The following is a 15034-nucleotide window of genomic DNA, read 5'->3' on the forward strand; positions in this document are numbered from 1 at the left end:
CACTGAAAATGTTCATACTTTACTCTCTGCCTAAGACTAAATCATGATTCACAGCTACATAATAGATGGCTACATTTGCTTCCATTCTGTGAGTATGAGAGTGTGTGTCGTCAGGAGGCATTCGAATTGCTCGATACACTGCAGCACAACCATTCAGGACATAGTATTATGGCTGGTGGTTGGTGAATGACTTGTGCCCTCTTTTCTGCAGTAACTCCTCAAAATTACAGAACATCTGAAGTGTACCTGACCCAAAGGGGACAGAAAAGAATTAAAATATGTTATGTACATGTGCCATGTCCCCATGATAAACGAAATCATGATATACTCTAAATATGTACTAAAAAATTATATATATATATATATATATATATAATCCGTGTTGTACCTCTCATAGACTCTAGATAAAGCATAATTATATATATATATATATATATATATATATATATATATATCAAAGGAAAAACAAGATGATGTCTACTTCCTAATCTCCAAATCTGTCAATAGATTGTCTTACATGACAATGGCAACTTTGCAGTTTTGAAGCAAGGCAATACATTGATGATTTCTGGTAAGTTAATAACAACAGCAATAAGAAACTAATATAGAGCCTGTCCCCTATGTCCCTCCTAATATTTTTCTGAAAGATTCAATGAAACTTTTTTCATCCCCTGTGCATCAGTATTTAATTGTGATTATTCTCCTTCATGAACAATCTGAGAATTGTACAGATTATCAATTTAAAGGGAATCTTAAATTTGAGGCACTTCTGCCCAGGCGGTAAGAAAGAACCAGACTCACCACCCTTGCGTGGGGATCAGCAGCTGGCTTATTACCACAGTCAGCTCTGGGCTGTATTCACATGAAGCTGCTGTCGGTGATCTCCACTCAATATGACTTCACCTGCCCCACAGTCAGATGGAAAAGTGGACCCAAGCATCCTTTATTTCTGTCCCGAACATTTTGCTGTAGATCTCTTCATTTGTCTCAGTACAAATGAAAAACTTTTCAATGTGGTACTACATGGACATAGGTACTCTTTATACAGGACAGTGAATCAAAAGTTACAGCACTCCAAACAGGGAAAGGGATACTGATTTGGGACAAGATATCAGCATGCAAAGAACTACCATCATTTGGTTATCTAACCTGCTCACTAAACTTGAGAATTTGAGGCAACTATCACTAGCCCTATGAGCTGCCATTCGCCATACAGAGAAGAACCACCATGAACCTTTTTATTGTATTAGCTTCCGCATTCTTCGGTTGCAAGCAACTATTTCAAGTGGTAGCTAATTTAAACAAAACAGACTTTATTGTGAGCTATGAAGTAGTTGTGTTATCAGGTAGTTCCTTTAGAAATGTCTTGCCAAATCAAAAATATTTCAGGTCCTTGTGGAATACTTCCTTGAATAAAGAATTGGATGAGACAAACCAAAAACAGTGCCAAAAGCTTATTTGAGAGGTGACTGCTCTGCAGAGTGAGCATGGGCAGAACAAGAGAAAAAGAAGATAAGAGAAAAAAAATGGAAATACACGCTGTCTCAGGCAAGCGCAGGATGGGCTTTGGTGGGAGGTCACCATACTGACTCTCCTTGTCTGGACTCTTCTACACTGTCCACTTTTCCTGGGAGCTGGTGAGTAGCTCCTCATAGGAGCCCTAAGAATTGTTCGGTGCTATCCTAAGATCATGTATTTGACAGGCCCTGCTCATTTTCCTAGCCAGCTTTGCCATGCCCTGGCTCCTATATCAGCTCTAGAAATTCACAGATGGCTGAAGATGGAGCCTGGAAAGATTATCAACCAGGACACCTCTGAAAACCTGTGCAGAAGAACTAACAGAATTTCCAGGGCACTTGCTGTCGATCATCATGTGTCCAGCTCTTACACGGGGGGAGGGGGGAGGGTTGAGTAACAGCCTTAAAATAACAAATAGGTGCCAAGTCATGTACCGTACTTTACAGAAATTAGCCTGCTTAATACGGTAACCCTGTACGGAGACCACTTTGGTGACCGGCACTGCTAAGTCCATCCTGAGAAGTCAGAGAGCTAGAAAATGGACATGCCAGGATTTCAGCAGAGGCAGTGAGATTCAAGCACAAGCATTCCACTGCTGCCCTAGGAGTCCCTTCTGATTTCCCAAGAGAAGCTCAAGGTGATAATATAATCAGGAGGATGAGAAACGGCTGCAGCTGGGAAATAGCAGTGGAAGCCAAGCTTGTATGTATTTATTGGCCATTCACTCACTATGCATCACTAAATAAAATAAAGAAATTAAACACAGGAAAATGGAGCCCCTAGTCTTGCATAGATACCTCTATTGTAAAGTAATTATACTAAAAATAAGCTATGTCAAGACAAACAGTTTAATGACTTACACGTCCTGATCACCCAAAACATAGTCCAGAGGCTGACAAATAATAAGTAGACAATAAATGAATGCAACAAGCAGATTGAAAAATCCAAAATTCAAAATATCTAAATATTTTAAATAGATTCAATGCAACATCATAGGGTTTATCTGTCAGGGAGACACAGGTGTGTTTTCAGAGGGGTCCTGGTGTCCTTTCCAGACTCCATCTTCAGGCTCCTATGAATTTCTAGAGCTGCTATAGAGGATGGAGCAAGATAAAGCTGTCTAGAAAAATGAGCAGAACCTAAGTTAAGATTTGAGGAGATCAAAAAAATCACGAGAAGATTCCTGGTCATGACACGATAACATGATACCTTTCAATAGGCACACAGCAATGGAACCCACCTAATTCATTTGAAGGACTTTTTAAAGTTAAGGAGCTCAAACTCACATTTTAATAAAATTTCAAAGTGAGTGCTAGAGAATTTTAAAATATTACTGATAATGTTTTGAATATGATGACATAATTTAAAAAGATCCCCAAATCTGAGCACTATGAGAGAGGAAAAGATGATAAAAGAGAAAATAGTAAAAAAATGTAAATGTTAAGATCTGAAATCTGGAGCCAGTGATATATGCTAGGGAATGTAGAAGATTAAAATAGAATTGAGGGAACATATTTCTTATATTTCAATTGGTTAAAAAGTGTAACATTCTACAAATACCATGTCCCTCTATGTGGAGGGAGCAAATGGTTTACACTGAGCCAGCGTAACTGTCAGAGAACTGTCACTCGAGGCCACATCCCTGGTGAGTACTTCACATAGAGAGCACCCAGGAGGAAAGCCTCAATAGAGATCTCTGTGAGGAAGGACGTACAGACAGGAATGAAAACGCTGAAATAAACAGAATCTTCTTTGATGACCAGTTTCTTCAAAGATAAGTACTAAAACTCATTTTGTGGTAGCCAAACTAATGTGCTGGAACAAAGGGGACATTTTAAGAAATTTGTGAGTGAAAAGGCAAGCAAGCAAGACATAGCGTCACAACCCGAGGGAGAGACCAGAGCCCGCGACTGGCATACTTTGGGAACCTGTGCTCAGAGTGCTTGGTAAAGTCAGCATCCACTCAACAGTCAAAAATGGGAGAGTTAGGGAAGGCACACCAAAGAGGCTAAAACATTTAGGATTGACAAATAAACTGTAAAAAACAGAGTCTGAGGGATCATATGATTAGAAGGTACAAAAGCTCCTATAGAACTGATGAGCAGACACTGTTTATTATGTAATCTCTAAAAGAGGGAGGCGGTTTTGGTAAACACAGTTTTAAAAAGTTTTGCTTTCTACAGCTTTAATATGCATATAAAATTCATACTATTTAGGAATCTCTTGAGGACAAGGACTGGTCTTTGTTCAAAACTATATCTTAATTTCCCACTATGAAGCTTGCAGGAAATAAATGCTATTAAATGCTTCTTAGATGGGTATTAAACAAAGAACTATATGTTTTTGCTTTAATTTTGTTTAGTTTTAAGTTTCTTTAAAGCTATGGGGGGGAGGAAAACATAGAGAAGGAGAGAAATGGGGAAGATGGAAAGGAGGAAGGAGAGGAGGAGGAGGAAAGAGAGAGACAGAGAGAGGGAGGGCGAACCTTCTTGGATAAGGTGCTAAGCCACAGGATCCTCCCATTTTCCTACAGATGATGTGAACTAATTCTGAGTAAAAGTCCACTGTGTATATGTATTACTTTGTCTGTCCATTTTTCCCATCTGTTGGTAGGCATCTGGACTATTTACATAGGTTAGTTATAGTTATGCATATATCGTTACAGAATGAGGACATTAACTCTTTCAGGAACGATGGAATATATCAGTTTTTTGTGACTCTCCATACTGCTTTCCATAGTTTATCGTCCCACCAAAATGTGGAGAATTCCTTTTTGTCCTCAATCTCGCCAGTATCTTTACTTATAGTGCTCTTGATGATAGCTGTTCTGTTTGGAATAAGAATGGAATCTCAGAGTTGTTTTGATTTGCGTTTTTCCTAATGGCTAAATCTGCTGAACATTTCCCCATGTATTTGTCAGCTATTTGTAGTTCTTTTTTGAAGAGGTGCTTATTAATTATATCTTCTCATAATTTTAAATAGAACAGGCCAGAAACAGGAAGTTACTTATCTTTTGAGTTTTCAAATAGGAGAAATCATAAGATATTTAAAGAGTGAAATAAAGGGAAAATGGAGCTAATATGCAGAAAATGAATTAAAGGGAAGGAAGAAAAATTGTTTTATAAATGTTATATATAATGTATTTTTATATATGGATCACACAAATATATATATATATATATATATATATATATATATATATATTTCCCTAAACAAATACAATTATTACATACTATGCAAATATATACCAATTTTTAAGAGATAAACTTCTTAAAATTGTAATAAAGAAAAATATGCTATTATCTTAACATGACTCTGTTGCTTCACCAACAAAATCTACCTCTTAGGTCACTGGTCTCTAACATACTCTAACTTCTAATTTACAGGGTCACGCAATCTACCGAACCAGGTTTAGTGTCCATTCTAATACCCATAACAGGAACTGGACTTTACTTACTTCTCTAGCATTTTCCTGGCAGAGGCTATCTATCCTGACATATTTTCTAAGAAATCAGGAAAGAATTTGCCAGTCCTTTGTGCAATGATTCATCTCTGCATCCTAGTGTAAAAGCAGCCACAGACAAGACATAGGTGGAAAGGCGTGGCAGGGTTTGAGCTGGGGAGCTCTGACCGGGCAAAGTAACCTGATTCTAACTAGGGAGTTTGAAGAAGGCTACACAAAGCAGCGTAAGTGTACTGAGCCTGGAGAGACAGAAAGTAAGCAAAGCAGAGATGCAAGATAGGACAGACGTTGGTGGATCCCATTCAGTGCGATGAAGCCTTCGCTGTAGGTGGAGAGTACAAACAGATTAACTTCGCTCAGGAAGGGACGTGCATGCCTCCTACCCTTCGTGTCTGACTCAGTCTATCAAATGGCCAAGGCTCCACTAATCTTAGTCTTCTCTGAATGAAAGAGAGACAGGATCTAGACCAAGCAGTAACCAACTTGCTCATTTAGGACCAGAAAAAAGAGAAACGTAAAAACTGCAACTTTAAGATAGTGCCACTTAGGACCTGTGGTTATAGTGGCAGCAGGCAATTTCCTTACCCTCTCTGGGTATCTGAACCTGCAACTTTAGTAAACGTACAACTGAAACACTGACACTTACCTCATAGTTTTGTTCCAAGAATGAAACGCAGTGTTCTTTTGTAAGCTGCCTGATACAAGGCCTGGCACCTAATTTCGTCAATAAACGGCAGCAGTTATTGCAAGTCTGTTTCCCTGCTGAGTTTGGCATTCTCTCAGTGTTTGATACTGTATCTATTTTGGCAAGGAACACTGAAACAGAACTGAAGACAGTGATGGTGAAAGCAACGTGCTGATTCTGTTCTGGTTTCAGCCAGGATTGTTTGTTCAGTCCTAACAGCTAGCTCAAGTCCTCCTTCGGGACCCTGAGAAATCACCAGCCACCGGGTAACCAAACGGCAGGCAGAAATCTGAGCGGCAGGAAGTGGGGCAGAGGCAGCCTTTGTGGAGAAAACATTTGTTCCCCTTAAAGAAATAGGGTGTTTGAAGAGAAAACATGCAACATTGGAGACAGAGGCTCCAACACGTACACTTCGGTTACTGCGCCCTCCAGGTGGGCCCACAGATCAAGCCAGCTGCACGATGCATTCCTTTCCAGGAGCAAAACTAACTACAGAGAATGCTGTGTTCCCACACAAAATAATTTTTGTGGTATATTCAACCATATTTGTTCCTAATTGTCATTTTCCAGAAAGCAAGCAAGCACTTCATTCCTTAAGTTCAAGATGCATTTATATCTCAAAATATACCATAATCAATTTGCGGTTCTGGGTGTTGTTTATTATGTCTAAACAGCTCCCCTGGAGCTGTTCCAAGCTTTAAAATACGTGTGTGTGTGTGTGTGTGTGTGTGTGTGTGTGTGTGTATGTGTGTGTTAAATTAAATTGGTTTAGACCTAAACTTAAAAAATTATCTTTGTAAGGAATTATCCACAACCAAATTTAACTTGAGAGGCCTCACTTGGTGGGACTCTTGGAATGACACAGCTCCACCGAGGAGACAAGCAAAGCATAAGCAGGAGCAAACCAGTGTCACGGTTAATGAAGTCACAAGAGACCTCACCCCTTACTGTGTCCTCTCTGCTGCAAAGGTCTCCTCTGTAAAGTAACTTCTCTTGAACAATCCGCTCTAGACTCAGATTACCATTTTATCTACCGTTCATCAAGCTTTGTCCTGGTCTCATGGACACCAAATTCGCCAGATTCCCATATAAAATATAGTGCTTGATTTGAAATTGGTTTTGATAGTTCTTATTGAAAGTTTCAGGAGATAATATTTTGTATTTGTCTTATTTTTCTTCCTTTAATTTTTCATGCTAATTTTTGATCACTCAAACTCGCAAAACGATTCTTTTACCTTGAATTACTATATAAACTTTTCATCAACATCAGAAAAATTAGGGACCTAATGATTTAGGAAACATTTCATCTTCTTCATAAACTCACATGTGCTTATATATGTGTATGTTCATAAATGTTTGCATTTTACAAAGTTTCAAGTTAAGCACCTGCCTTGCAAGCAAGGGGTCGTGAGTTCGATCATCGGTACCGATAAAAAAAAAGTTAGAAGATATAACTTTCTCTTTAGTTTTTGTACATTTACATGAGAATTCTATAGGCCTCTAGTCCTCAAGCAATTCCACTATCTGTACTGTGGACAGTTTTGCCTAATTACCTATTGAAAGCGCTCCCAGTAATGGACAGCAGTTCCCAGGGCAATATTTAGGAATAGAACAACAAGAGAAGTACATAAAAATAATAACACTAAATCTGCTGAGTAATAAATTGGCTATGTCAGACCATGTGCTCAAATTTCTTTTAGAGAGTGGTTACATGTTGCCTTCATTAGTTATTTATCCCCAGTTTGGTCTCATTATGAAGCTCCTCCTCATCTGAGACATAGTATGACATTATGGTTAAACACACAGACCCTGGAACCTGGCCTGGATTCAGATTTCCAGTCTGCATCTCACTTACTGTGAGTGCTTAGCTGCCTTAATCCATATTCTGCTACTATAATAGAATACCACAGACCAGGTGAATTATAAGCTATTGAAGTTTATTTGGAACATAGTTCTATAGGTTGTGAAATACCGCATCATAACATGTCAGAAAGACAAGTGTGCACCCACAGAACAGAAAGGAGAAAATTCTGTGAGCTCATCTTCTTGTAGGAGCCTACTAAGCCTAACTTATCCACATGCTGTGCCATCAATCCATCCATGAAGACAGAGCCCTCATGACCTAATCACTTGTGGAAGGGTCTACCTCTTAATACAAAGACGATTACAACTGAAGATGAGTTTTGGAGAAGATAATTCAAGTTATAGCACTAGGAATATCTTTAACTTCTCTTTGGAACAGTTAATTCCACTTGTAAGAAAAGAGCAAGACTTGCAATTATCTTACATTTATGAAATCCCTTCAAACTTCTACAGTCATTAGGATTTACTCTGCTTGTATTTCTGCTATCTGCTTTTCTATGAAATTGTTCTCTGAGTTTATAACAATTGACCTACCTGTAATCTTTATATTACTAGAATCTAGAAATATCACCATCCTAAAAGCTCAAATTTAAAGAGTCATGAGCCAAGCAGTAGGTGCTGACTTGTTGGAAACCTGCACTACAGCTGTCCTGTGAACCTGCCATCATCATCCAGCATGGTACCCAGAGACCTCTGCAAAAGGCCTGTACTTCTGTGCTAAAGCCATCAAGGTAAGTCTAGATAAACATAACTCCAAAATATCTTACCAAATCTAAAGTTTACGGGCATCAATTCATATACGAGCATGTAAACTTAACTAGTCTGAGATGATGACATTTCACAACCTGAAGTAATTAATTCCACATTCATTGAAATTGGACTATTTAAATTCATAAGCAGAGAGAATTTTGACTCAGTGAATGACAATAAATGTCACCTAGTCAACTCATAACTTCTTCTTTCAAAAGTATTTGCAGCCTCCTCTCCCAAATATTTAACATTTTCTATAATTTTCTCTGAACAGAAATCAAACTTAGTTCATAAATTAGTCATTACTAGAGGTCACTGTTTAGTTTACACATCACATATGATCTGATGGTATTGAAAGTTAATGTACACACACACACACACACATACACAAATGAATTTTTAATATGGAGAACAACTTGGAGGTTTTTACCATAAAAATTCTAAACCATCTGCACATGGGAATATCCCTTGAGTATGATGTTTCTGTCTCTGAATTACCCTCTTAAATAATTATTGTGTTGATTTCTGATCCTGATGATTTGACTCCTGAAGAGAACAGCATTAATTATCCCCATGTATGTGCCTCACTGTGGACTCCTTCCATTCTCTCGGTCATTGTCTTTATCAGTATCTGTTCCATTTGTTTCTTTTACTAATACCATCTTAGCCACCTCTATCTTCTTTTTCCTAAGCAATCTTAGTATCAACCACAATTTTGCATTGCATTTTGTTTATGTTGAATTAAAATGAATTTCTTAAGGAACACTTTGTATTTTAAAAATTTTGATTTAGTTTTATTTCTAAGACCGAAATTGATTTTTTTATTCATAGGACACCGATGCTTATCTTTGTTCCTCAGACTCATAGACCATAACATTTTCTGAGGCTACTTTCGTATTATTTACAGTTGTATATTTAATTAAATGAGCAATACATGCGCATGTGCTTTGGAAATCTGTTCCTCACATATTTAAAAGAAATGGTATTTGATTACTCTAGAAATATGAATAGGTCATAATTTAAGAATGTCTCTACTGATCAACATTTAATTTGTCCCATTTTTGATTTGTGAACATCAAAGAGTCAATCTTTGATAGATAGAATTTTTAAAAGTTCATATTTTGAAAGTTTGGTCCCAAATACAGCAATGGTAAGAGGTTGAGTTTTGGAGAAGTGATTCTATCATGGGGACTCTGATCTTATCAGTGGGTTGATCAAGTGATAGATTCATAATTTGAGACTATTGGGAGGAGGTGGAAATTTAAGAAGTGGTACCGTGGTGGGTCCCTGGAGACACACAGTTGGGAATGTGGAAGTTCTCTTTTAAGACAGGCTTGAAAAGTACTATATCTGGTTTAAAGTTTACATTCATTTTTAGTACTAAAGTGAGAAGTAACTTCCTAAAATAGGCCTGATTGTGTAAATATTAAATTTTTCTAAATGGAAAAATACCATAAGGTATTGTGAAGTAGGCCTCTTATCGGTACTGGGGATCGAACTCGGGACCTCCTGCTTGCAAGGCAGGTGCTTATGCCGCTGAGCTAAATCCTCCAGGCCCCAAAGTAGGCCTCTCTTTATCAGTAATGGAATCGCTATCAAAAATTACATTTTATTAGGCTTTTGTTGATTTTAGCCACCATCTGTGGAAATAATCACTGTGTATCTTTTATCACAGCAATGCTAAATTATATTAACTATATTCTATTTGTTGGTGACATGTTGTTGTTGGAAGCCTGACTATATTTTATGTAAGACATCTGCAAAAATATTCACACCAGAACAATCTTCAACTTTCTTTTCTTGTACTACCGTGGCCAGGTTTGACATTATTATTGCTGATAAGGAATCTATAATTCTGTATTTCAGAACAGATTAAATAAGGTTGGGGTTGTATCTTCCATATGGCATTCACCCACTTAAAAGTTTTGTTTTGTTGCTTTGGGGAAATAAATTACACTCAAAATATTTTGTATTTCTTTCTAGGTTTTCAAATTTATTTGCATAAAATTTTTCTAAATCTTAACATTATTTTTTGTCCTTTCCCCAAAGCATCTTCTAATTTTATATATTTGCTTCTTTCTTTTTTGTCTTGATAAGAGTAATTGTTGTTATATATATTCATTCATTTTATCTCTACTAACTTTTACTTTGAATTATTCTGCATTTTTATAAACTTTAGAAACAATACTTTATTAATGTATTTGTGAATCTTTTCACCTGTGATGTACTGTAATTGTTTATAGATTTTCTTTTTTTCCTTTTTCTATTTTAAAGAGAGTAAAATGCAATAGAGAAAAACACAATAAAGCCAATCAAGACAATGCAGTGAAATTGGTACAGAACTTCAGGGCAGGATATCGGGATAACAGTTACAGATACCATAATATATCTTGGTATCTTCACAATAGTTGTCCATTCAATCACATACAGCAAAATCAAATCAAAAATAGAACAGTATAAAACCTATCAAAAGAGAATATTGAATAGAGCAAAACAATTAATCAGAACAAAGCAAAACAGTGATAACAATATTGGCCTTCAAAGACAAGAGAGAAGGAAACCACCCATATTTGCTATATTGGGTACGGTCATCCTCCCAAGAGATGCTCAGACTTCTGCCCCAGGTCAGCATAATCAGCCTAACCACACAAGCATTAGTTGCTTTATGTGCCTTAGTTGCTATTAATGCTGACTGACCTTGAAACCATCCAGCTGCTGGGGGGCGGGGGGAGGGGGACAATGCTGTACCAGATGTTTGATTCTCAGCCCTTGAGCCTGCAGGCTCTTGGGACACCTTATTCTCTGCCTGGCTTGCCTGTGGCTCACACCGCTTACCACAAAGGCTGGTTCCTTGTTTTCTTGGTCCGTCCCCCAAGTTGCAGCATGGCTGATTTTCAAGAGGTGCTGGCTGGTTCTGTGCCTGGTGCGCCTGCCCCTCATGCAGCTTACCAGGAAGGATCTAGATTTTCTTTGAGCACTGTATTGTTTAGAACATTCATTTTAAAGATGTGAAATTTTATTCTGATTAAGAGTTTGAATATTTTACTCTTACTGTTCTTGTTCCAGTGGAAAAGACAATGTACTTTAGATGCATTTTATATAGTTTTATATTATTTAAGAATTTATTTGGTTATCTTTTCAAGTGTAACTTGTGGTGCCATTTACAATTGTTTCTTGTGCACTTCCATAGAAGAGGTGTGCATGCGTGTGTGTGAAAATAAAGCAAGTCTACTGTGTTTAAATTATTGGTTCTTGCATGTTCTAAATTACTTTTGTCTTCCTAATCCACTGAGAGTCTTCGGATTCAATAGAGGATCCTGTTTCTAATCTTGCCACTTATTTTTAAAAGGTTTATGAGTTTTCTTATTTTTCTCTTTAAATAATTTCATGGAAAAAGTTTTGTTAGAAAAGTAACAGCCTCTAGCAAATTATCTTACACTGCCATATTATCTGGAAAATTAAGATCCTATGAATCGAGTATATCTTAATGCAAAGGGCTTTTGAATTCAAAGATTTTAATGTAGAAAAAATGTCAAATAAGAAGATTAAAACAAAACTGCAAAATTAACTTCATACAGACATAGTCCAAGTTATTTCTTTTTGAACTATAACTTAGGTAAAGTAAAATTCACTAATCTAATGAACCTTGAGAATCATACACAGGTATATGACTGTGCCAAAATCCAGATACAAAATGAATCTTTTACCCCAAAAGGCTTTCCTCTACCTTTTGCTGTCCACCCCTCTGCCTGGCCCCTATCACTAGGAATCCGCAGGTTTGACTTTCATAACTATGGGTTGGCTTTGCCTCAAATTTACATATAAACATAATCATGTAAGATATATTTATTTTTTATTTAGCATAACGATTTTACAACTTCATTGTGGCATATTTCACGTATCATAAATTCACTCATTTTACATGTTTAACTCAATGCTTTTTTAATAATTAAATTGTCAGGTGCTTAACACTATAAATAAGTTATATTTTCACCACTCCAGTAAGATCCTACATGCCCATGTATTGCTAATACCTAATCTACTTCATGACTTCGTGGATTTCTCTTTTCTTGGTATTTCATATAAACTGACTCATACAGTATGTAGTAACTTGCAACTGGCTTTCAAGTTGCATGTTTTGAGATTCATCCATACCATTAAGATACACATACCATTAATTATTTAATCAAAGTGGTAGTATTACTTAATTTGGTTAACCATTAATCTGTGATAAGCGTTTTAGGTATTCCTACTGTGGGGTTATTGACAATGATACACCTATAAATAAATGTTTTTATATGTGCCTGTGTGTGAAATAGGTCTTCATTTCCTTTGGGTAAATATCTTCTATTGCAACTGCTAGACCCAGTGGTAAACATATATCTTCATGATATACTTTTGCTAGTTTAAAAAATCACCATGAAATTTTGCAATTTTGTGTATGAGTTTCAGCTGCCTCACATTGCTATCAACACAGGATTGTCAGTCTTTTAAACTTTTGCCATTCCAACGAGTGTGCAATGGGATCCATATAGCTACCAATCTATAATAATGCAATTTCCAGCAAAATCCTAGGTTTTAAAGAAATTTATAGACAAATATGAAATCTATGGAAAAAACCTAGAAAGGCCAAAACATTCTTGAAAAAAGACAAAATTGAAAAACTTACGATGCCTGGTTTCAAGATTTATTAAACATCTATCACAAACAACCAAGTACAGACATGCACAACAGGCTGCTATGCAACAGTGATTGCATAATATTACCTAGTGACATTGTCGTAACTTGCAAGGGTAATGATTGAAGTTTGCACAACAATGAAGTCACCTAAGGAAACATTTCTCGAATGCATCCCTGCTGTTTGTAAGAAAGCACAACTGCATTGAGGATTGTGTTGTGTTCATATGAAGATAGATATTTGGTCATTAAAACTGATGAAAGAGCCAGGAAACAGATTCATACACACATGGTTATTGATTTTCAATATTAAGTTGCATATTAATTTATTCAAGAAATCATTATTAGGTCCCTATACTTCCTAGGTACTGTGATAAGAGCTACACATTGTTCTTCATGAAAGCATTAAAACATTCTGCCTTCTTCCAATATATATTCTAGTTGTGGGAGGAAAAAAATTCAGAAAAATGCATAATCTGTCATATAGCCATATGTCCTTTGGAGCATGCACATCACTGAGGCTGGTCTGGAAAGGGCAAATGCAGTAGAATCAAAACAGGCAGACCCACAGGGTTCAGCTGAGGAACACGGCCTGGGACACACTGCATAGGATTTCACAGCGATTGTAAGGAATATGGCTTTGACTCTGACTGAGGTAAGATACCATTAAAGGGCTCTAAGTGGAAGGGTGGCATCACATGATTAAATGTTTCAAACACTTATTGTGGAGTTCCTGCACACCGGAGGCAGGGCCCTGGGAGACTTTAAGATCATCACTCCCAGTGGTTAAGGACCCACCCAACTTCCAGCCACATTGGACTAGGCTCTGCAGTTTTAGGGCCTGCCTGGGCCACGCCCAGTCACCTTCTTTCAGTCTGGGGAACAGGACCACCAGAGGTTCAATAACACAGAAGAAATGGACAGATTCCTAGAAACATATGAAGTACCAAAGATCAGTCAAGAGGATGTAAAACTATTCTACTTCTATTAATGAAATTGAAAATGTAATTAAGTCCTTACCTACAAAGAAGAACCCAGGCCTAAACAGATTCACTGTGGAATTCTACAAGAAATACAAAGACTTAATGCCAACATTCCTCAAACTCTTCAATGAAATTGAAAGGGAAGCAATTCTTCCTAAGTCATTCCTAGAAGCAAATATTACTGTAGTGCCAAAACCTGAGAAAGACCCAACTAAAAAAGAGAACTACAAGCCAATCTCCCTAATGAACACACATGCAAAAATTCTCAATAAAATATTGGCAAAAAAGATGCAGCAAATCATCAAGAAGATTATATACCACAATCAAGTGGAATTCATCCCAGGCATGTAAGGATGGTTCAACATACGTAAATCAATAAATGTAATCCACCATATCAATGAAGCCAAAAGTAAGAATCACCTGATCATTTCTATAGATACAGAAAAAGCTTTTGATAAGGTCCAACACTCATTCATGATAAGAGTCTTAGAGAAAATTGGAGTAGGTGGACTTTACCTCAATATGATAAAGACTATCTATGACAAACCAACAACCAGCATCATATTAAATGGCCAAAAACTAAAGGCCTTTACCTTAAACTCAGGCACAAGATAAGGATATCCCTTATCACCTCTCCTATTCAACATAGGACTGGAAATACTAGCCAAAGCAATTAGACAGGAGAGAGAAATAAAAGGGATAAAGATAGGAAAAGAAGAAGTTAAATTGTCATTGTTTGCAGATGACATGATACTCTACATAGAAGACCCCCTAAACTCCATTGAAAGACTCTTACATATAATAAACAAATTTAGTAATGTAGCTGAATACAAAATCAATACTCAGAAATCAATAGCATTCTTATACACTAACAACAAAATCACAGAGAGAGAAATAAGAGAAGCCACACTCTTCACACTAGCAAGCAAAAAAAATGAAATATTAAGGAATTACTCTTACGAAAGAAGTGAAAGACCTATACAGGGAAAATTATAATACACTGAAAGAAGAAATTGAAGATGATCTCAGAAAATGGAAAGACATCCCATGTTCATGGATAGGAAGAATAAATATTGTGAAAATGGCCATTCTCCC

Source organism: Cavia porcellus, unplaced genomic scaffold (genome assembly GCF_034190915.1).
Source record: "Cavia porcellus strain 051 isolate PalLab524CR breed Dunkin Hartley unplaced genomic scaffold, mCavPor4.1 scaffold_21, whole genome shotgun sequence".
Classification (NCBI taxonomy): Eukaryota; Metazoa; Chordata; class Mammalia; order Rodentia; family Caviidae; genus Cavia; species Cavia porcellus.